Raw genomic sequence first — 24,799 nt, forward strand, 5'->3', positions numbered from 1 at the left:
AGTTGCAATGGACAGACCCTTGTTGGCTGTATGCACCATCAGGAAGAGGGGAGCCATTGGCCCTAAAAACCTGTAAGACAACAAAAAGGCAATACATGTATAGAAACTGAATGATCACTTACCTGTTACAGAGTTGCAGAATGTTGGACAGCGAACCGGACACAGTTGCAGATGGAAATATATTTGTTAGAAGGATACACCTTCAGGGAGAAAAAGAGGTTGATGGACTTCTTGATTACCTGTAACACAAAAAAGAAAGTCAAAACATGTATAGAAACTGAATGATTACCTACCTGTTACACACTTGCAGACAGATAGATAGCGAGACACTCACAGTTGCAATGGACAGACCCTTGTTGGCTGTATGCACCATCAGGAAGCGGGGAGCCATTGGTCCTGAAAGCCTGTAAGACAAAAAAAGGCAATACATGTATAGAAACTGAATGATGACTTACCTGTTACAGAGTTGCAGAATGATGGACAGCGAACCACACACAGTTGCAGATGAAAATATATTTGTTAGAAGGATACACCTTCAGGAAGAAGAAGAGGTTGATGGACTTCTTGAGAACCTGTAGGAAAAAAAAAAAAAGGCAATACATGTATAGAAACTGAATAATCACTTGTCTGTTACAGAGTTGCAGAATGATGGACAGCGAACCACACACAGTTGCAGATGAAAATATATTTGTTAGAAGGATACACCTTCAGGGAGAAGAAGAGGTTGATGGACTTCTTGAGAACCTGTAACACAAAAAAGAAAGTCAATAAATGTATAGAAACTGAATGATTTCCTACCTGTTACACACTTGCAGACAGATAGATAGCGAGACACACACAGTTGCAATGGACAGACCCTTGTTGGATGTATGCACCATCGGGAAGGGGGGAGCCATTGGTCCTGAAAGCCTGTAAGACAACAAAAAGGCAATACATGTATAGAAACTGAATGATCACTTACCTGTTACAGAGTTGCAGAATGATGGACAGCGAAACACACACAGTTGCAGATGAAAATATATTTGTTAGAAGGATACACCTTCAGGGAGAAGAAGAGGTTAATGGACTTCTTGAGAACCTGTAACACAAAAAAGAAAGTCAATACATGTATAGAAACTGAATGATCACCTATCTGTTACACACTTGAAGATTGATAGCGAGCCACACACACAGTTGCAATGGACAGACCCTTGTTGGCTGTATGCACCATCAGGAAGAGGGGAGCCATTGGCCCTAAAAACCTGTAAGACAACAAAAAGGCAATACATGTATAGAAACTGAATGATCACTTACCTGTTACAGAGTTGCAGAATGTTGGACAGCGAACCGGACACAGTTGCAGATGGAAATATATTTGTTAGAAGGATACACCTTCAGGGAGAAAAAGTGGTTGATGGACTTCTTGAGTACCTGTAACACAAAAAAGAAAGTTAATACATGTATAGAAACTGAATGATCACCTATCTGTTACACACTTGAAGATTGATAGCGAGCCACACACACAGTTGCAATGGACAGACCCTTGAAGGACAGATTCACCATCAGGGAGGAAGGGGTTCATGCGGTCCGGAAAAACCTGCAAGACAAGAAAAGAAAGTCAATACATGTATAGGAACTGAATGATTACCTACCTGTTACACACTTGCAGACAGATAGATAGCGAGACACACACAGTTGCAATGGACAGACCCTTGTTGGCTGTATGCACCATCAGGAAGCGGGGAGCCATTGGTCCTGAAAGCCTGTAAGACAAAAAAAGGCAATACATGTATAGAAACTGAATGATGACTTACCTGTTACAGAGTTGCAGAATGATGGACAGCGAACCACACACAGTTGCAGATGAAAATATATTTGTTAGAAGGATACACCTTCAGGGAGAAGAAGAGGTTGATGGACTTCTTGAGAACCTGTAGGAACAAAAAAGAGAAAGTCAATACATGTATACAAACTGAATGATCACCAACCTGTTACACATGTGCAGACAGAAATTAGCAAGTCACACACAGTTGCAGATGCACAGACCCTTGAAGGACAGATTCACCATCAGGGAGGAAGGGGTTCATGCGGTCCGGAAAAACCTGCAAGACAAGAAAAGAAAGTCAATACATGTATAGGAACTGAATGATTACCTACCTGTTACACACTTGCAGACAGATAGATAGCAAGCCACACACACAGTTGCAATTTACAGACTCTTGTTGGCGGTATGCACCTTCAGGAAGGGGGGAGCCATTGGTCCTGAAAGCCTGTAAGACAAAAAAAGAAAAGTCAATACATGTACAGAAACTGAATGATCACCTACCTGTTACACATTTGCAGAAAGATTGATAGCGAGCCACGCACATTTGCAGTGGACAGACCCTTGTCGGCTGTATGAATCATCAGTAAGGGGGGGAGCCATTGGTCCTGTAAGCCTGTAATACATCAAAAAGGCAATATATGTATAGAAACTGAATGATCACTTACAGAGTTGCAGAATGATGGACAGCGAACCACACACAGTTGCAGATGAAAATATATTTGTTAGAAGGATACACCTTCAGTGAGAACAAGAGGTTGTTGGACTTCTTGAGAACCTGTAACACAAAAAAGAAAGTCAATACATGTACAGAAACTGAATGATCACCAACCAGTTACACACCTGCAGAAAGATAGTATCGAGTCACACACAGTTGCAGATGCACAGACCCTTGAAGGACAGATCCATCTTCAGGAAGGGAGGGAGGCGGTCATGCTAACCGAAAAACCTGTGAGACAAAAAAAAGAAAGTCAATACATGTATAGAAACTGAATGATCACCTACCTGTTACACACTTGCAGACAGATAGATAGCAAGCCACACACACAGTTGCAATGGACAGACCCTTCTTGGCTGTATGCACCATCAGGAAGCGGGGAGCCATTGGTCCTGAAAGCCTGTAAGACAAAAAAAAGGCAATACATGTATAGAAACTGAATAATCACTTGCCTGTTACAGAGTTGCAGAATGATGGACAGCGAACCACACACAGTTGCAGATGAAAATATATTTGTTAGAAGGATACACCTTCAGGGAGAAGAAGAGGTAGATGGACTTCTTGAGTACCTGTAACACAAAAAAGAAAGTCAATACATGTATAGAAACTGAATGATTTCCTACCTGTTACACACTTGCAGAAAGATAGTAGCGAGCCACACACACAATTGCAATGGACAGACCCTTGATGGCTGAATGCACCATCACGACGGGGGGAGCCATTGGTCCTGAAAGCCTGTAAGACAACAAAAAGGCAATACATGTAAAGAAACTGAATAATCACTTGCCTGTTACAGAGTTGCAGAATGATGGACAGCGAACCACACACAGTTGCAGATGAAAATATATTTGTTAGAAGGATACACCTTCAGGGAGAAGAAGAGGTTGATGGACTTCTTGAGAACCTGTAACACAAAAAAGAAAGTCAATAAATGTATAGAAACTGAATGATTTCCTACCTGTGACACACTTGCAGACAGATAGATAGCGAGACACACACAGTTGCAATGGACAGACCCTTGTTGGATGTATGCACCATCGGGAAGGGGGGAGCCATTGGTCCTGAAAGCCTGTAAGACAACAAAAAGGCAATACATGTATAGAAACTGAATGATCACTTACCTGTTACAGAGTTGCAGAATGATGGACAGCGAAACACACACAGTTGCAGATGAAAATATATTTGTTAGAAGGATACACCTTCAGGGAGAAGAAGAGGTTAATGGACTTCTTGATAACCTGTAACACAAAAAAAGAAAGTCAATACATGTATAGAAACTGAATGATCACCTATCTGTTACACACTTGAAGATTGATAGCGAGCCACACACACAGTTGCAATGGACAGACCCTTGTTGGCTGTATGCACAATCAGGAAGAGGGGAGCCATTGGCCCTAAAAACCTGTAAGACAACAAAAAGGCAATACATGTATAGAAACTGAATGATCACTTACCTGTTACAGAGTTGCAGAATGTTGGACAGCGAACCGGACACAGTTGCAGATGGAAATATATTTGTTAGAAGGATACACCTTCAGGGAGAAAAAGTGGTTGATGGACTTCTTGAGTACCTGTAACACAAAAAAGAAAGTTAATACATGTATAGAAACTGAATGATTACCTTCCTGTTACACACTTGCAGACAGATAGTAGCGAGTCACACACAGTTGCAGATGCACAGACCCTTGAAGGACAGATTCACCATCAGGGAGGAAGGGGTTCATGCGGTCCGGAAAAACCTGCAAGACAAGAAAAGAAAGTCAATACATGTATAGGAACTGAATGATTACCTACCTGTTACACACTTGCAGACAGATAGATAGCAAGCCACACACACAGTTGCAATGGACAGACTCTTGTTGGCGGTATGCACCTTCAGGAAGGGGGGAGCCATTGGTCCTGAAAGCCTGTAAGACAAAAAAAGAAAAGTCAATACATGTACAGAAACTGAATGATCACCTACCTGTTACACATTTGCAGAAAGATTGATAGCGAGCCACGCACATTTGCAGTGGACAGACCCTTGTTGGCTGTATGAATCATCAGTAAGGGGGGGAGCCATTGGTCCTGTAAGCCTGTAATACATCAAAAAGGCAATATATGTATAGAAACTGAATGATCACTTACAGAGTTGCAGAATGATGGACAGCGAACCACACACAGTTGCAGATGAAAATATATTTGTTAGAAGGATACACCTTCAGTGAGAACAAGAGGTTGTTGGACTTCTTGAGAACCTGTAACACAAAAAAGAAAGTCAATACATGTACAGAAACTGAATGATCACCAACCAGTTACACACCTGCAGAAAGATAGTATCGAGTCACACACAGTTGCAGATGCACAGACCCTTGAAGGACAGATCCATCATCAGGAAGGGAGGGAGGCGGTCATGCTAACCGAAAAACCTGTGAGACAAAAAAAAGAAAGTCAATACATGTATAGAAACTGAATGATCACCTACCTGTTACACACTTGCAGACAGATAGATAGCAAGCCACACACACAGTTGCAATGGACAGACCCTTCTTGGCTGTATGCACCATCAGGAAGCGGGGAGCCATTGGTCCTGAAAGCCTGTAAGACAAAAAAAAGGCAATACATGTATAGAAACTGAATAATCACTTGCCTGTTACAGAGTTGCAGAATGATGGACAGCGAACCACACACAGTTGCAGATGAAAATATATTTGTTAGAAGGATACACCTTCAGGGAGAAGAAGAGGTAGATGGACTTCTTGAGTACCTGTAACACAAAAAAGAAAGTCAATACATGTATAGAAACTGAATGATTTCCTACCTGTTACACACTTGCAGAAAGATAGTAGCGAGCCACACACACAATTGCAATGGACAGACCCTTGATGGCTGAATGCACCATCACGACGGGGGGAGCCATTGGTCCTGAAAGCCTGTAAGACAACAAAAAGGCAATACATGTAAAGAAACTGAATAATCACTTGCCTGTTACAGAGTTGCAGAATGATGGACAGCGAACCACACACAGTTGCAGATGAAAATATATTTGTTAGAAGGATACACCTTCAGGGAGAAGAAGAGGTTGATGGACTTCTTGAGAACCTGTAACACAAAAAAGAAAGTCAATAAATGTATAGAAACTGAATGATTTCCTACCTGTGACACACTTGCAGACAGATAGATAGCGAGACACACACAGTTGCAATGGACAGACCCTTGTTGGATGTATGCACCATCGGGAAGGGGGGAGCCATTGGTCCTGAAAGCCTGTAAGACAACAAAAAGGCAATACATGTATAGAAACTGAATGATCACTTACCTGTTACAGAGTTGCAGAATGATGGACAGCGAAACACACACAGTTGCAGATGAAAATATATTTGTTAGAAGGATACACCTTCAGGGAGAAGAAGAGGTTAATGGACTTCTTGATAACCTGTAACACAAAAAAAGAAAGTCAATACATGTATAGAAACTGAATGATCACCTATCTGTTACACACTTGAAGATTGATAGCGAGCCACACACACAGTTGCAATGGACAGACCCTTGTTGGATGTATGCACCATTGGGAAGGGGGGAGCCATTGGTCCTGAAAGCCTGTAAGACAACAAAAAGGCAATACATGTATAGAAACTGAATGATCACTTACCTGTTACAGAGTTGCAGAATGATGGACAGCGAAACACACACAGTTGCAGATGAAAATGTATTTGTTAGAAGGATACACCTTCAGGGAGAAGAAGAGGTTAATGGACTTCTTGAGAACCTGTAACACAAAAAAGAAAGTCAATACATGTATAGAAACTGAATGATCACCTATCTGTTACACACTTGAAGATTGATAGCGAGCCACACACACAGTTGCAATGGACAGACCCTTGTTGGCTGTATGCACCATCAGGAAGAGGGGAGCCATTGGCCCTAAAAACCTGTAAGACAACAAAAAGGCAATACATGTATAGAAACTGAATGATCACTTACCTGTTACAGAGTTGCAGAATGTTGGACAGCGAACCACACACAGTTGCAGATGGAAATATATTTGTTAGAAGGATACACCTTCAGGGAGAAAAAGAGGTTGATGGACTTCTTGATTACCTGTAACACAAAAAAGAAAGTCAAAACATGTATAGAAACTGAATGATTACCTACCTGTTACACACTTGCAGACAGATAGATAGCGAGACACTCACAGTTGCAATGGACAGACCCTTGTTGGCTGTATGCACCATCAGGAAGCGGGGAGCCATTGGTCCTGAAAGCCTGTAAGACAAAAAAAGGCAATACATGTATAGAAACTGAATGATGACTTACCTGTTACAGAGTTGCAGAATGATGGACAGCGAACCACACACAGTTGCAGATGAAAATATATTTGTTAGAAGGATACACCTTCAGGAAGAAGAAGAGGTTGATGGACTTCTTGAGAACCTGTAGGAAAAAAAAAAAAAGGCAATACATGTATAGAAACTGAATAATCACTTGTCTGTTACAGAGTTGCAGAATGATGGACAGCGAACCACACACAGTTGCAGATGAAAATATATTTGTTAGAAGGATACACCTTCAGGGAGAAGAAGAGGTTGATGGACTTCTTGAGAACCTGTAACACAAAAAAGAAAGTCAATAAATGTATAGAAACTGAATGATTTCCTACCTGTTACACACTTGCAGACAGATAGATAGCGAGACACACACAGTTGCAATGGACAGACCCTTGTTGGATGTATGCACCATCGGGAAGGGGGGAGCCATTGGTCCTGAAAGCCTGTAAGACAACAAAAAGGCAATACATGTATAGAAACTGAATGATCACTTACCTGTTACAGAGTTGCAGAATGATGGACAGCGAAACACACACAGTTGCAGATGAAAATATATTTGTTAGAAGGATACACCTTCAGGGAGAAGAAGAGGTTAATGGACTTCTTGAGAACCTGTAACACAAAAAAGAAAGTCAATACATGTATAGAAACTGAATGATCACCTATCTGTTACACACTTGAAGATTGATAGCGAGCCACACACACAGTTGCAATGGACAGACCCTTGTTGGCTGTATGCACCATCAGGAAGAGGGGAGCCATTGGCCCTAAAAACCTGTAAGACAACAAAAAGGCAATACATGTATAGAAACTGAATGATCACTTACCTGTTACAGAGTTGCAGAATGTTGGACAGCGAACCGGACACAGTTGCAGATGGAAATATATTTGTTAGAAGGATACACCTTCAGGGAGAAAAAGTGGTTGATGGACTTCTTGAGTACCTGTAACACAAAAAAGAAAGTTAATACATGTATAGAAACTGAATGATCACCTATCTGTTACACACTTGAAGATTGATAGCGAGCCACACACACAGTTGCAATGGACAGACCCTTGAAGGACAGATTCACCATCAGGGAGGAAGGGGTTCATGCGGTCCGGAAAAACCTGCAAGACAAGAAAAGAAAGTCAATACATGTATAGGAACTGAATGATTACCTACCTGTTACACACTTGCAGACAGATAGATAGCGAGACACACACAGTTGCAATGGACAGACCCTTGTTGGCTGTATGCACCATCAGGAAGCGGGGAGCCATTGGTCCTGAAAGCCTGTAAGACAAAAAAAGGCAATACATGTATAGAAACTGAATGATGACTTACCTGTTACAGAGTTGCAGAATGATGGACAGCGAACCACACACAGTTGCAGATGAAAATATATTTGTTAGAAGGATACACCTTCAGGGAGAAGAAGAGGTTGATGGACTTCTTGAGAACCTGTAGGAACAAAAAAGAGAAAGTCAATACATGTATACAAACTGAATGATCACCAACCTGTTACACATGTGCAGACAGAAATTAGCAAGTCACACACAGTTGCAGATGCACAGACCCTTGAAGGACAGATTCACCATCAGGGAGGAAGGGGTTCATGCGGTCCGGAAAAACCTGCAAGACAAGAAAAGAAAGTCAATACATGTATAGGAACTGAATGATTACCTACCTGTTACACACTTGCAGACAGATAGATAGCAAGCCACACACACAGTTGCAATGGACAGACTCTTGTTGGCGGTATGCACCTTCAGGAAGGGGGGAGCCATTGGTCCTGAAAGCCTGTAAGACAAAAAAAGAAAAGTCAATACATGTACAGAAACTGAATGATCACCTACCTGTTACACATTTGCAGAAAGATTGATAGCGAGCCACGCACATTTGCAGTGGACAGACCCTTGTTGGCTGTATGAATCATCAGTAAGGGGGGGAGCCATTGGTCCTGTAAGCCTGTAATACATCAAAAAGGCAATATATGTATAGAAACTGAATGATCACTTACAGAGTTGCAGAATGATGGACAGCGAACCACACACAGTTGCAGATGAAAATATATTTGTTAGAAGGATACACCTTCAGTGAGAACAAGAGGTTGTTGGACTTCTTGAGAACCTGTAACACAAAAAAGAAAGTCAATACATGTACAGAAACTGAATGATCACCAACCAGTTACACACCTGCAGAAAGATAGTATCGAGTCACACACAGTTGCAGATGCACAGACCCTTGAAGGACAGATCCATCATCAGGAAGGGAGGGAGGCGGTCATGCTAACCGAAAAACCTGTGAGACAAAAAAAAGAAAGTCAATACATGTATAGAAACTGAATGATCACCTACCTGTTACACACTTGCAGACAGATAGATAGCAAGCCACACACACAGTTGCAATGGACAGACCCTTCTTGGCTGTATGCACCATCAGGAAGCGGGGAGCCATTGGTCCTGAAAGCCTGTAAGACAAAAAAAAGGCAATACATGTATAGAAACTGAATAATCACTTGCCTGTTACAGAGTTGCAGAATGATGGACAGCGAACCACACACAGTTGCAGATGAAAATATATTTGTTAGAAGGATACACCTTCAGGGAGAAGAAGAGGTAGATGGACTTCTTGAGTACCTGTAACACAAAAAAGAAAGTCAATACATGTATAGAAACTGAATGATTTCCTACCTGTTACACACTTGCAGAAAGATAGTAGCGAGCCACACACACAATTGCAATGGACAGACCCTTGATGGCTGAATGCACCATCACGACGGGGGGAGCCATTGGTCCTGAAAGCCTGTAAGACAACAAAAAGGCAATACATGTAAAGAAACTGAATAATCACTTGCCTGTTACAGAGTTGCAGAATGATGGACAGCGAACCACACACAGTTGCAGATGAAAATATATTTGTTAGAAGGATACACCTTCAGGGAGAAGAAGAGGTTGATGGACTTCTTGAGAACCTGTAACACAAAAAAGAAAGTCAATAAATGTATAGAAACTGAATGATTTCCTACCTGTGACACACTTGCAGACAGATAGATAGCGAGACACACACAGTTGCAATGGACAGACCCTTGTTGGATGTATGCACCATCGGGAAGGGGGGAGCCATTGGTCCTGAAAGCCTGTAAGACAACAAAAAGGCAATACATGTATAGAAACTGAATGATCACTTACCTGTTACAGAGTTGCAGAATGTTGGACAGCGAACCGGACACAGTTGCAGATGGAAATATATTTGTTAGAAGGATACACCTTCAGGGAGAAAAAGTGGTTGATGGACTTCTTGAGTACCTGTAACACAAAAAAGAAAGTTAATACATGTATAGAAACTGAATGATTACCTACCTGTTACACACTTGCAGACAGATAGTAGCGAGTCACACACAGTTGCAGAAGCACAGACCCTTGAAGGACAGATTCACCATCAGAGAGGGAGGGGGTCATGCAGTCCGGAAAAACCTGTAAGACAAAAAAAGAAAGTCAATACATGTATAGAAACTGAATGATCACCTACTTGTTACACACTTGCAGACAGATAGATAGCAAGCCACACACACAGTTGCAATGGACAGACTCTTGTTGGTGGTATGCACCTTCAGGAAGGGGGGAGCCATTGGTCCTGAAAGCCTGTAAGACAAAAAAAGAAAAGTCAATACATGTACAGACACTGAATGATCACCTACCTGTTACACATTTGCAGAAAGATTGATAGCGAGCCACACACAGTTGCAGTGGACAGACCCTTGTTGGCTGTATGAATCATCAGTAAGGGGGGGAGCCATTGGTCCTGTAAGCCTGTAAAACAAAAAGACAATTCATGTACAGAAACTGAATGATCACTTACAGAGTTGCAGAATGATGGACAGTGAACCGGACACAGTTGCAGATGAAAATATAGTTGTTAGAAGGATACACATTCAGGGAAAAGAAGAGGTTGATGGACTTCTTGAGTACCTGTAACACAAAAAAGAAAGTCAATACATGTATAGAAACTGAATGATTACCTACCTGTTACACACTTGCAGACAGACTGATAGCGAGCCACATACAAACAGTTGCAATGGACAGACCTTTGTTGGCTGTATGCACCATCAGGAAGGGGGGAGCCATTGGAACTGAAAGCCTGTAAGACAACAAAAATGCAATACGTGTATAGAAACTGAATGATCACCTACCTTTTACACACTTGCAGATAGATAGATAGCGAGCCACACACACAGTTGCAATGGACAGACCCTTCTTGGCTGTATGCACCATCAGGAAGGGGGGAGCCATTGGTCCTGAAAGCCTGTAAAACAAAAAGACAATTCATGTACAGAAACTGAATGATCACTTACAGAGTTGCAGAATGATGGACAGTGAACCGGACACAGTTGCAGATGAAAATATAGTTGTTAGAAGGATACACATTCAGGGAAAAGAAGAGGTTGATGGACTTCTTGAGAACCTGTAACACAAAAAAGAAAGGCAATACATAGTATAGAAACTGAATGATCATCTACCTGTTACACACTTGCAGACAGATAGTAGCGATCCACACACACAGTTGCAATGGACAGACCCTTGTTGGCTGTATGCACCATTAGGAAGGGAGGGAGGTGGTCGTGCTATCCGAAAAACCTGTAAGACAAAAAAAGAAAGTCAATACATGTATAGAAACTAAATGATTACCTACCTGTTACATACTTGCAGATAGATGGATAGCGAGCAACACATAAAGTTGCAATGGACAGACCCTTGTTCGCTGTATGCACCATCAGGAAGGGGGGAGCCATTGGTCCTGAATGCCTCTAAGACAACAAAAAGGAAATACATGTATAAAAACAAAAAGATCACCTACCTGTTACACACTTGCAGACAGAAAGTAGCGAGTCACACACAGTTTCAGATGCACAGACCATTGAAGGACAGATCCACCATCAGGGAGGGAGGGGGTCATACTATCTGAAAAGCCTGTAAGACAACAAAAAGGCAATACATGTATAGAAACTGAATGATCACTTACGTGTTACAGAGTTGCAGAATGATGGACAGCGAACCAAACACAGTTGCAGATGGAAATATATTTGTTAGAAGGATACACCTTCAGGGAGAAGAAGAGGTGGATGGACTTCTTGAGAACCTGTAACACAAACAAAAAAGTCAATACATGTATAGAAACTGAATGATCACCTACCTGTTACACACTCGCAGGCAGACTGATAGCTAGCCACACACAGTTGCAATGGAGAGACCATTGTTGGCTATATGCACCATCAGGAAGGGGGGAGCCATTGGTCCTGAAAGCCTGTGAGCCAACAAAAAGACAATTCAAGTATAGAAACTGAATGATCACCAACCTGTTACACACTTGAAGATTGATAGCGAGCCACACACACAGTTGCAATGGATAGACACTTGTTGGCTGTATGCATCATTCAGGAAGGGGGAAGCCATTGGTCCTAAAAACCTGTAAGACAACAAAAAGGCAATACATGTATAGAAACTGAATGATCACTTACCTGTTACAGAGTTGCAGAATGATGGACAGCGAACCACACACAGTTGCAGATGAAAATATATTTGTTAGAAGGATACACCTTCAGGGAGAAGAAGAGGTTGATGGACTTCTTGAGAACTTGTAAGACAAAAAACAGAAAGTCAATACATGTATAGAAACTGAATATAGTGAGGCCCATGGGGTAGACTTGGAAAGGAGAGTGGGATCCGTTCCCAGACCTAATGTGAGAAACTGTACATGAGCTGAACAAACATAACGTAAAAGAGATGTTAAGGGGTCCAGCTGTGTCTGCAGCACATAGACCATGTAAGTAATGGTGGGGGCTAATGATGGTTCCTCATGGATGAAATGCAGACATCCTGCATATGACAACAGTCCAACAACATATGACGTATAGTAGGGTATAAAACATAAGGTATTCCTTTGTCTGGGAGAGAGAGAAGAGGGGCACCCAGAATTGGCAGACTCACTCCATATTGTACTTTTGATTGGAATAAAATGTTTCATTGTTACAACTGAAAGACGGTGGTCACGAGTCAAAAGAAGTCCTCCTCTGAAGAAGTACAAGAACCACGACAAAGTTTATTGAGGTACCTGCTGGAACAGCCTGACAAAAGTGTGTTGCAATAATCTAACCGTGAGGTTAAGTGTGTACTAGCTTTTCTGCATCCTGTAGAGAAGGAATGTCTTAGTTTGGCAATGTAGGCTGTCCTAGTTATTTAGTTATATGTTGCTCAAATGATAGATCAGAATCAAATAAGACACCAAGATTTGTAGCTGCTGGACCCAGAATAATGCAAAAAAGAACAGCCAAGTCTAACATTTAGTCTAAGTTTACTTCTAGTGTCTTTTGGACCTAAAAAGAAAACCTCTGTTTTGTTACTGTTAAGGAGAACGAAGTCATGTGGCATCCAGAGTACATCCTTCACACAGTCCTCAATTTTCTTTAATCTAGAGTTACTATCAGGTTTGGCTGATACAGATGCAGATGACACTGCTCTATATAAGTTAACATCCTGTCTGCTTATAACCGCCCTGTGGTAACATCTATAATGTAAATAATAAATGCCCTTAAATAGAGCATTGTGGAACACCATACCGGACTTCTGTGTAATTTAGAAATACGGACTGATAGGGTTTGTTTAGATATGATTTGAACCACAATAGGGCTGTTTCTGTGATTCCAACCATGTTCTCTAATCTTTCAAAGAGAATAGTGTTATCTATAGTTTCAAAGGCTAAACTGAGGGCGAGTAGGGCTACGTAGCCTTGATCAGAGGCAAGAAAGAGATCGTTTGTAATCTTCACTTGGGCTGTCTGAATCCAGATTGGAATTTCTCATACATTTCATTTTTACTCCGGTATAAGCAGAGTTGTTGAGCCACAGCATTTTCTAATATCTTGGACAGAAATGTCAGGCTTGAGATGGGTCTGTAATTGATAGTACACCAGGACCAAGATTTAGTTTCTTAATTAAAGGTTTTATAACTGCAAATTAAAGGGATTTGGGTACATGGCCTTAGGTAAGGGATGAATTTACTTTTGTTAAAAGAGGTCTGATTATAATTGGGAGTAATTCTGTCAGTATTTTAAAGGGAATCGGGTCAAGTGTACAGGTTGTAAAATTTACTGAGGAAATAGTTTTTTGTTAGTTCTGGCTGTGGAAGTGAGTAGAAGACTTCCAGCCTTTGTTCTACAACTAATATTTTAACTCATGTTCTAAATCAGCTACACCAGGTGACAGCCATGTTTGCTTTAATAAGGAGTGTTGGATTTGTTGTCAAATGTTTTCTATATTATTATTAAAATTATATTATAAAAATATTACTGGTTTAACAGTCTAAATTTACATTTATTTGTGGAAGTTACTGGTACTGGTAAGAATTGATACATATGTTTCCTTTCTTTCCCCCTAAGATTGTTAAAACCAATTTTCTGTTCTCAATATATGCTCAATATTGCAGGGTTTGTTTTAAATGTGAGCAAGTGATACTAATATTACTTTTTTAATACAAGCAGAGAAAGGGAAGAACAAATGGTTTGAATATAGTAAATCATCACTTACCTGACAGATCTCAGGCAGCACAGGTGTAGCCTTTCTCGGTGGTAGAGGACAGAACGTCAAACCTGCAGTCAGCAGTGGTGCGCGAAGAGTCAGCTGAATGGCTTGCTTCCTCGATCCTGGTGTCTGTTTTCTTCCAAACGGTGTCTGGAATTTAGTGTACTAGAGGTCTTCCAGGCCACAGGTACCGCAGCATTACTCTTTGGGCCCGATATGTAATAGGGTCTTACAATAAAATCTCCAACAATGAGAACACCGTCTGGAGTAGTTGCCCTCTCTGCTGGAGCATGCAGAGCCATAGACAAAGTTGATAAAGACCCAGTTGCTTCAGCGTTGAACAATATCTCTCTCAGCAAATCGCTCAAAGAAAAAAAAAATTAACATCAGCTCCCACCTTAGGCCTTCCACTTTCTTTTTGTTTTTCTTTTTTCTGGCCCTTTTTTCTGGGAGAAAGGGAATTGCGCAATATGCAGAGGTGGTCAGAGTTAGGGGACCTGTCTATAATAGGTGCCTTTCTCACACTTTTCTACGTCTGTTAAGAAAAAAATAAATAAATAAGAAAAAACATAATTAATTTGTTTACTGTAAATGCAGTGTCTTGTCTGCTAATGTTACTGAACATGTATACATTACTCTGTATTTAAAAGTGCAAATTAATTAGAACATTTTGTGTACGATGTAAGCTAATTACAAATCATGCTAATGGGTACGATACACACACAGTGCAGAATACGGAATGATGAAGCATCTGGTACTAAGGTAGTGGTATGGGGGCCCCAAATGAAAATCTGCTTAGGGCCCCATAAAGTCTTGGGCTGGCCCTGGCCATGCAGATGCTCCCAGTACCTCTCCATGGCCACCATATTCCTCAAAAGTAAACACAGAAGTTAGTTAGTAAAGCAAATTACTGTAAAGTAAGACACATAGCAGACAGCACAAGGATTAAAACTATGATAAACAAGCCAAAGCTAATATTAAAGAATATAAAAGAAATGACTAGGAGGGAGTGAGATTGACAAGCAGTATGGCTGCTTGTTAGAAGTTGTCCTAAGCCCCATTAACTTAAATCCTAACTAATTGAAAGAGCACACTGCTCTCCCTGATCTCGTCCGCATGAAGACCAGCCTCAGAGATTATCTCTCGCGGTTGAACGCAGAGAGGATCAATGTCTTAAAAGCTGCGAGGGAGAAAGGAGGTGTAGTGTGGAGTGGAAGCAACATTTCCTTGTTTCCATACATGTCGAAGAAGCTGGTTGAGAGGAGGAAAACTTTCTGATTGGCAAAACAGCTGCTGCGTGACAAGAAGGTGAGGTTTCCTTTAGTCTTTCCTGCAGCGCTCCAGTTTGCGTGGAAGAGGAGAAACAAAGTTTGACGTCACAACAGAAGCTGTCAAGTTCATCGAGAAGCAAGTTACTGATGGAGAATAAACTATAAAACATCCACTAGCACAAGGAGACTGAGAGGTATGATTGGTCTGGATAGCTTTGTGTAGCTGTTTAGGCTATAACCTAGTAGACGTCTCAGACATTCCACTGACCTAAGTTAAGTTCTCTTCTTTTTTTTCAACATTATGCATCATTCTGGTTCAACCCAGAGGTGAAGATTGGAAAGCAGAAAGTGTTTTGGAAAGGGTGTAGACAAGGGTATACACACTGTGAATGATCTCTATAAAGAGGGGACATTTATGTAATTTACTGAACTTGTTCAACAGTAAATGCTACACGAAAAAGGTGATTTCTGGAAATATTTACAAATTAGACATTGCGTAATTAGAAGAAGACCAGCCAACCCAATGACTAACTATCTAGATAAGTCTGTTAAGGCATCAATATTTGATTATAAGACTAAAACTAAGAGACGTTTGTATTCACTTTATAATTATTATTGAAGGATTGGTGTTGGTACAATGTGTATCAGTATGTATATCTGTACCACATGAGCTTTTGTTTACTGTGTTAAATTACAAAAAAGAAATGACTAGGAGTAGCAAGCAGATAGGCAAGTAAAGACTGGGATAGACAGAAAGAGATGTAATTCTTTTTAAAAGAATTGAGTGATTTTGCTGCAGACTTGGCAGTGTGCAACAACAAAGTTATAATAGTAGGAGACTTTAATATTCATTTTGAAAAAGCAGACAATCCATTAACAAAGGCCCTTGCATCGATCTTGCATCGATAACTGTAACTGGACCCACACATTATTGTAATCATACCCTAGATTTAGTTCTGACCCAGGGTGTTAGCATTGATAATCTAAATATTCTACCGCAAAGCTTAGTAACATCAGACCATTATCTAATCTCCTATGAGCTACATCTTAGGCAAAAAGTTAATTTGGCCCCTTGCCACTATCTAAAGCATGCAATAACCCAATGACCGCTGTACAGTTTACTGAAAACCTCCCAGACCTATCGACCTTAGCTTACACTCCGTCAGATTAAACATAGCTATATAGATTAACAAATGGACTTTAAAATACCCTTCAATTAACCTTAGACAAAGTGGCTCCACTCACACAGTGGTACAGTGATCAAACTCGTAGACTCCACTCTGCCTGGAAGGACAGCCTTAGTCAATATAGAAAGGGACTCATTAAATCTCTTTCAGCGTATTTCGCCTCACTGATCGATAATTACAAAAACAATCCCAGAGTATTTTTAGTGAGATCTCTAAACTTACTAAATGCCAATAATAAAGTAGAAAGCATTAAACAACAAATCCAACACTCCTTATTAAATCAAACATTTGACCTTAAATCAAAATTGCCTGGTGTAGCTGCTTTAGAACATAACTTAGTTGTAGAATAAAGGCTGGAAGCCTTCTACCAATTTCCACAGCCAAAATTAGAAAAAATGATTTCCTCAGCAAATTGCACAACCTGTACACTTGACCCAATTCCCTCTAAAATACTAAAAGAAATACTCAGAATTATAATCAGACCTCTTTTAACAATAGTAAATGCATCCCTTAGCTTAGGGCATGTACCCAAAACCCTTAAATTAGCAGGCATGAAACCTTTAATCAAGAAACCAAATCTCCTAGTCCATCCATGAATAAGAAATTCCTATCAGGATTCAGACCCCATCGTAGCACAGAGACAGCCCTAGTGAAGATTACAAAGATCTTTCTTGCCTCTGATCAAGGCTACGTATTCTTTATTAGCCCTACTAGACCGCAGTGCAGCCTTTGATACAATAGTTCACACTATTCTACTAGAAAGATTAGAGAAAATGGTTGGAATCACAGGAACAGCCCTACCGTGGTTCAAATCATATCTAACTGAACACTATCAGTTTATAAAGATAAAAGATGTATCACCAAATTACACAAAAGTAAGATATGGAGTTCCACAATACTCTATTTTAGGACTGCTATTATTTACATTATACATGTTACCACTGGGCAGTTATAAGCAGACATGGCAATAATTTCCATTGCCATTGCAGATGACACAGCTCTATATATAAGCCCAACATGTTGATAAATTTAGATTAAAGAAAATGGAGGACTGTGTAAAGGATAGAAAACTCTGGATGTCACATAACTTCTTTCTTCTTAACAGTAACAAAATAGAAGTTCTCCTTTTACATCAAAAAGACAGTAGAAATAAACTATTTTTATTTAGACTTAATGTTAGATCAGCTGATTTTTCCATTATTCCTGGTCCAGCAACTAAAAATCATCTGACTGAATAAAGATTTGAATAAAGTAAACCATCACTTACCTGACTGGTGTGACTGGGTAAGGTATTGGCACCTTCTCGATGTTTCCGGAGAGCACAACAGATTCCAGGCAGCAGAGGTGAAGCCTTTCTCTGTGATAGAGGAGCGGGCGTCATACCCAATTTAATCACTTTAACTGGTGGTACAATTTCCACATATTTCTCAGACTAGGAGAAGCTGCATTTGCAAACACTAGTAAATGAAACTTCACAAAAATTAATCGGACTGTCTTACTAATGAGCTAAAAAAACACAGTCACTTGTTTGTACATCCAAGCACATTTGAGTTTGAGAACCTTGAGTTTGGAAAGCTCAATCAACTTAGTTTGATATTGGATCATTAGATATTCACTTTGCCCCTCCTCTCACTCACAAACAATGTCCTAAAACCTCAAACATTACTTAAAAACAAAAAAAAAACGATGGAGAACAGAAACTACACTCATTATATTTATATTTATAGCCAGAATTCCTGCAACAGGTGCTGTGCGGAAACCAAAAACTCTCAGAGATAAAGAGCTGCTGGTGTTACTTATAAAGACAAACAAACCCTACTGAAGAACAGAGAAGAAATGACAATCAATGACAAACCTTAACTTCTTCAACGAACAGATATTTTTTAGCACTTTAGAGGTTCTAAACATGCATGTAGCGCATTTTCATAATGAATAAATTACTACTGTGACACTGTCGTACAATATGCCTATTTTAACCATTTTTAATGTAATATTGTTCCAGTTAAACATCCATAAAGCATATAAGTCCAAAATCAGCTGTAGTGTAGAGACACATCTGAAATATACTACTACCCTTAGAATAGCAAGATCACAATTTACAAAAAAAGCACTTAAGAGAGCCTGCAGATTTCTTGTGGACTGCTCACTAGTGCTTGAAGGTGGGTAAAATTTTGTCTGTACTCACCCTCTTATTAACGGTACTTACTTGAAGTCCATAGAACCAATCCAAAACATAGGAGTTGGAAAGCTCTCACAAAGTGGTTTGTATTTCAGACATCCTTCATCCACATAGTGGATGGAGTAGGAATTACCATGAAAAAAAAAACAGTCACAACATTGAAGCCACACAAGTGTCAGCTATGGCTTCAAGTAGGCCTAAATTTTAGGATTTTTTTATGCCAATATAGAAAATAGACAATAGGCAAGTGGCTTAAAGTTCCACCCACAATAGGCCCAATGATACCTAAAGAACCAGCACAACAGCCCCAATGATAAATACAAATCAATACACATAACCAATCCTCAAAATTATTGCATTTTCAACAACAAAAAAACATTCTGTTAATAGTCATCTCATATGAAGACTTTTGTATCCTTTGAAAAGAACTAAATCTGGCATGTGTGACTGTCTCCTATAAATACTTATAAATAAATTAATAAATTGTAAGGTGAATGCTGTGCCAAGCTCTCACAAAGTGGTTTGTATTTCAGACATCCTTCTTTCTGATAACAGTTTATAATCCTGGGTGTTTCCTTGTGAAAGGAAAGTCTGAACCATGGAAATCCCTGGTTTGAGTTGCTGAGAGTCAATTCAGGAGTGATACATTTGTCTTCTGTGTGTAAAGTTTATCCCAATGTCCATAAGAAGAGCAAGTTAGTTGTAAGGACTGCAAAAAGAGAAACAAACAAACAAACAGAAAACAAGACAAAAGTGAAGCTTTCTGCAAAAGCAGAACAGCACAAAACCTCATGAATAAAAACACACACAAAGCTTGACTGAATATAGAAAGAATTAAATGATAGCAAACTTACAGTGAGTGTTAGAACCTATAGTTCCACCAGTAAGGATCTTCATTACAGTGAGGCCTGAACTGAGCCACATCTAAACCACCTTGCTGCTTCCTAGTTCCCTCCCTTTAGGCTTGTAACCTGGCCTACTTCCAATATACTGCCACATAGTGGATGGAGTAGGAATTACCATGAAAAAAACACTGGAGTCACACGAGTGTCAGCTATGGCTTCAAGTAGGCCTAAGTTTTAGGATTTTCTTTATGCCAATATAGAAAATAGACAATAGGCAAGTGGCTTAAAGTTCCAACCACAACAGGCCCAATGATAATGATAATTACAAATCAATACACATAACCAATCATCAAAATTATTGCATTTTCAACAACAAAAAAAAAACATTCTGTTAATAGTCATATCTCATATGAAGACTTTTGTATCCTTTGAAAAGAACTAAATCTGACATGTGTGACTGTCTCTTATAAATACTTATAAATAAATTAATAAATTGTAAGGTGAATGCTGTGCCAAGCTCTCACAAAGTGGTTTGTATTTCAGACATCCTTCTTTCTGATAACAGTTTATAATCCTGGGTGTTTCCTTGTGAAAGGAAAGTCTGAACCATGGAAATCCCTGGTTTGAGTTGCTGAGAGTCAATTCAGGAGTGATACATTTGTCTTCTGTGTGTAAAGTTTATCCCAATGTCCATAAGAAGAGCAAGTTAGTTGTAACGACTGCAAAAAGAGAAACAAACAAACAAACAGAAAACAAGACAAAAGTGAAGCTTTCTGCAAAAGCAGAACAGCACAAAACCTCATGAATAAAAACATACACAAAGCTTGACTGAATATAGAAAGAATTAAATGATAGCAAACTTACAGTGAGTGTTAGAACCTATAGTTCCACCAGTAAGGATCTTCATTACAGTGAGGCCTGAACTGAGCCACATCTAAACCACCTTGCTGCTTCCTAGTTCCCTCCCTTTTGGCTTGTAACCTGGCCTACTTCCAATATACTGCCACATAGTGGATGGAGTAGGAATTACCATGAAAAAAACACTGGAGTCACACGAGTGTCAGCTATGGCTTCAAGTAGGCCTAAGTTTTAGGATTTTCTTTATGCCAATATAGAAAATAGACAATAGGCAAGTGGCTTAAAGTTCCAACCACAACAGGCCCAATGATAATGATAATTACAAATCAATACACATAACCAATCATCAAAATTATTGCATTTTCAACAACAAAAAAAAACATTCTGTTAATAGTCATATCTCATATGAAGACTTTTGTATCCTTTGAAAAGAACTAAATCTGACATGTGTGACTGTCTCTTATAAATACTTATAAATAAATGAATACATTGTAAGGTGAATGCTGTGCCTAGGTCCTGCACAATTGCTTCTTATTTTAGTGACAAATAATTAGCAATTTAATACATTTATAACTATTTTACAAAGTTAGTGAGATAATGTTTACATCAATCCTGATGCTTTAAATCTCTCCCACATGGTGAGGTATACGGTTTATTTATTTAACAATGGTATCGGACCGGTTCTGTGTATCGATCAATAAGTTGATGTATTGGAATCGAACTGAAAATGTTCGGTGTATCTGCAAATGTAACATATAGGAAACAGCATATGACAGCATTATTGTAAGGCATTTCTGTCAACTTCACTGGTTAATAGAATATGCCTACATTGATAAATCCCCTTAAGTTGCACCCTGATTGGTGAATGTTTAGCATGTCAAATGTATGCTTGAATGTGATTGGCTAATACCAACCACAATAATTGACATATCAAGTCCTCTGGTCAAACTATTATAGAATAGGCTAAAGATGCAGCATGTAAAATTGTAGGTTGACTGGATGAATGGTTTCTGAGAGTTATGTACTATTGTCCTCGCTTTCTTGTGACAAATGTCCACCAAACTTGACATACCCCTCAAAATAATGTGCTGAACAGATTTTGTTAAAATGGGCTTAAGTGTTCAAAAGGTACAAGTTGACATTATTCATTATTATTATTATTAATTATAAATATTGCAGGTATTTTGCTACCAGATATGTGAGGATTGGTAAAAAAAAATTCTTGAAGTAGGAAGGGTCAAGAAATTACCCCCCCCCCCCCCGCAAAAAAAAAAAAAAAAAAAAAAGAATGCTACAGACCAGATGCTATTGAATAAAAATGCTTAATGCTTTGCTGTAACGCCACCATCAGGCCAGTGAATGTCATTTTTCTTGAAGCTGCTGTAACTTGTTTCATGTTTCTGGGATTTACGGCTCTTTATGGCAGGAGTAAACAGACCCAAAGTGTCATTCACAGTGCTGAGGCAAGACTCCAGCTTCTTTCTGGTGAACAGCTCAATAGAACTGATTAGACCTGATTACAAAAATGCAGCCTACCTCGACTGCAGCCTTGACTTTGTATCGCAGCTAAAGACACCAATATGAGTGTATTTACACATAAGTGCACCGATCACCCAAAACTAAAGCTGAAACGGTATGAAAATTGAATGTCACAATTATAGTAACAATAATGCTTGATATAGTTATCAGTATTATCACATGCTGTTACAATGTGCTAAACAGTTAAAACATACTGAAATTTCAGGCTTTTCTAACTGCAATTGTGTCAGTAGTGGCGTGGTGGCGCTGTAACATAATCAGTACAGTGCACTGGGAAAGATACCCCCAAGAGTCAGCATGCTGTGAGCCACAGATAGAAGTCTTACCACACAGCAGCACTTCTACCAAACAATGCATGATAAGTCATGTCTATTCAGCAGTAGGTTTGACAATTCCCTATTTAGGTTCACAGAATCATCAGGGACACTTTTCACCCCAGCCACACACTTCCATCCAGGAGGAGATAAAGGACCATCCTTGCCAGAATTGCTACCAGAAATCCACAGAGCTGCTAATCTGCAAACTGTCCTTCCAGCTTCAAGCTGTTCTCCTCAGTGCACAAGAACATCCAGGGCTTCAAGGGCCAATCTCCACCCAAACCTGTGCGCTATCCACATCAAAAGAATCACCCTCATGCCTAAACACATCCAGCTGGTCGGCGGAGAGCACGCAAACCAGGGCACCCAAAATACCCAACAGCCCTGTTAGGAGCCACCCACCCAGTGTTGCCAACGTATATTTAGTGACATATTTAGCGTATCTGTCTTTCATTGGCAGGTGCCATTCGTAATATGGTACGTGGCAGTGGATGGCATTTTCAGATGATGCAGTGGCCACTTCCTAGAGCCAGATGTTGATTAGGAACTGAAATCAAACAAAATGTGCCTCAGCTCTTTACGTATTGGATGAGCTTGACTCTGGGCTTAAGTTTTCTCGCTAATCAGAGAAATCCTGCTTTGTGAAAAGCCCCCCAGGAGTGACTGAATGTTTTCATAGGATACATCTGATTTTGTTTAATTAATTAATTTTAATTCATTAATTTTGTTGCTCTTGATGTGCAGGTATCCCACCAATGCAGAGTATGTCCAAGTTACCAAAGCTTTAATGGTGAAGAGCTCTTTCCTGAGGGATGTTGAGGAGAACAGTTATGTAAGTTTGTTTAAGAACAATTTTATTATGGTTGATCACAGAAGAGTAGTTGGTGTAATATTGGTGGAGAGATTTGAGTAATTCTCTTTTTATGGTTGGAACTGATATTTTGTGTCTTTGATGAGGGAATCATGGATGTTGTTGGAGAGGATATTATGTCTGAGGCCCACAATAAGGTGTTGCCTGAAAAACCTGATTAGATGATCGTGAAGGACCTTATGAAAGCCTTTGCATTGGCAGCATGGAGAACTAGCTGAGGGAATGACTATTGAAAAGCTCTTGGAAGATTCTTTGGGGTAAGTGGAATAATGTAATGGGGATAAACAGCAGAGCCATCAGATGTGATGTGATGAACCAACTTCATATGAATAGTTGTGTTTTTTATAGTCTATTATAAGATATTTTTGACTGTTCTAGGTTCTTTACTGTCCACTACTGCCCTCATCACTGTGATGGTGATGTAATGGTGTACATTATCACTGCTTCATCTGAAACAGTGCTGGAAGTTTTCCTCTAAAGGACTCCTAGGTTATCTTCAGAAGATGCTCAGCAAAAGTGTAAGCACACCACTTTCCTTTTCACCAGCAGACCTACAGAAGACTCTTAAATCAGTGTGTATCTAATATTACACTAAATTATGTAAGTATTCTCTTGATGATGTTGGTGTAACGGGCCATCTGCATACTGAAGTGATTCCATTGTTTTGAAAAGTCACGTACTTAGTAAACATAGACGCTGTGTGGGTTCTGTGTGGTAAACTGTTGCTTCTGCTTTTTGGTGGGTGTATTTCTTTTTAATAAGGCTGATCTTCTCTGGAGTATAAACGGAACATGGATTTTTTGAGTATGGCATAAATTTTGCCATGTTGGGATGAAATATGATTTTTTTTCACCTCCATAAACCTCCTGTTGAGATGAATTTCTGTTTCTGATGCTCTTTCATTTAATGCTAAAGTTGAGTATGTTTGCTACTAAATAAACAGCATAGAAAGACATTGTGATCATTTGTGGATCTTTTAGGTACACTTTAGTCAGACTACGCTCCAGAATCTAGACTAGTCCAGAATGGCTCGTCACTGGGGTGATGCCTCTAAAAGCACACGTTGGTAACTTTTAGAAAGGGGACACAGTTGTACCATAGTTTGAAGATACATTTTAGCTTCTTAGGGTACTTAATAATAAAAAAGTACTTCTGTGTCCTCCAGACTCTGTGTGACAGCGGAGTACAGCAGCTCCACTGTGGCAGATGGAGTCCCTGTAATAGGTGGCGAGAAATGCCCAGCACCTACTTCTCATATCTACCCAATTCTATCCAACTTATTTCAGTGGCCTTTATTCACCTTACAATTTATAAAGTAATGTGAAGAAAAGGACACTCTCCCTCTCT

This window comes from Salminus brasiliensis, chromosome 10, assembly GCF_030463535.1.
Source record: "Salminus brasiliensis chromosome 10, fSalBra1.hap2, whole genome shotgun sequence".
Classification (NCBI taxonomy): Eukaryota; Metazoa; Chordata; class Actinopteri; order Characiformes; family Bryconidae; genus Salminus; species Salminus brasiliensis.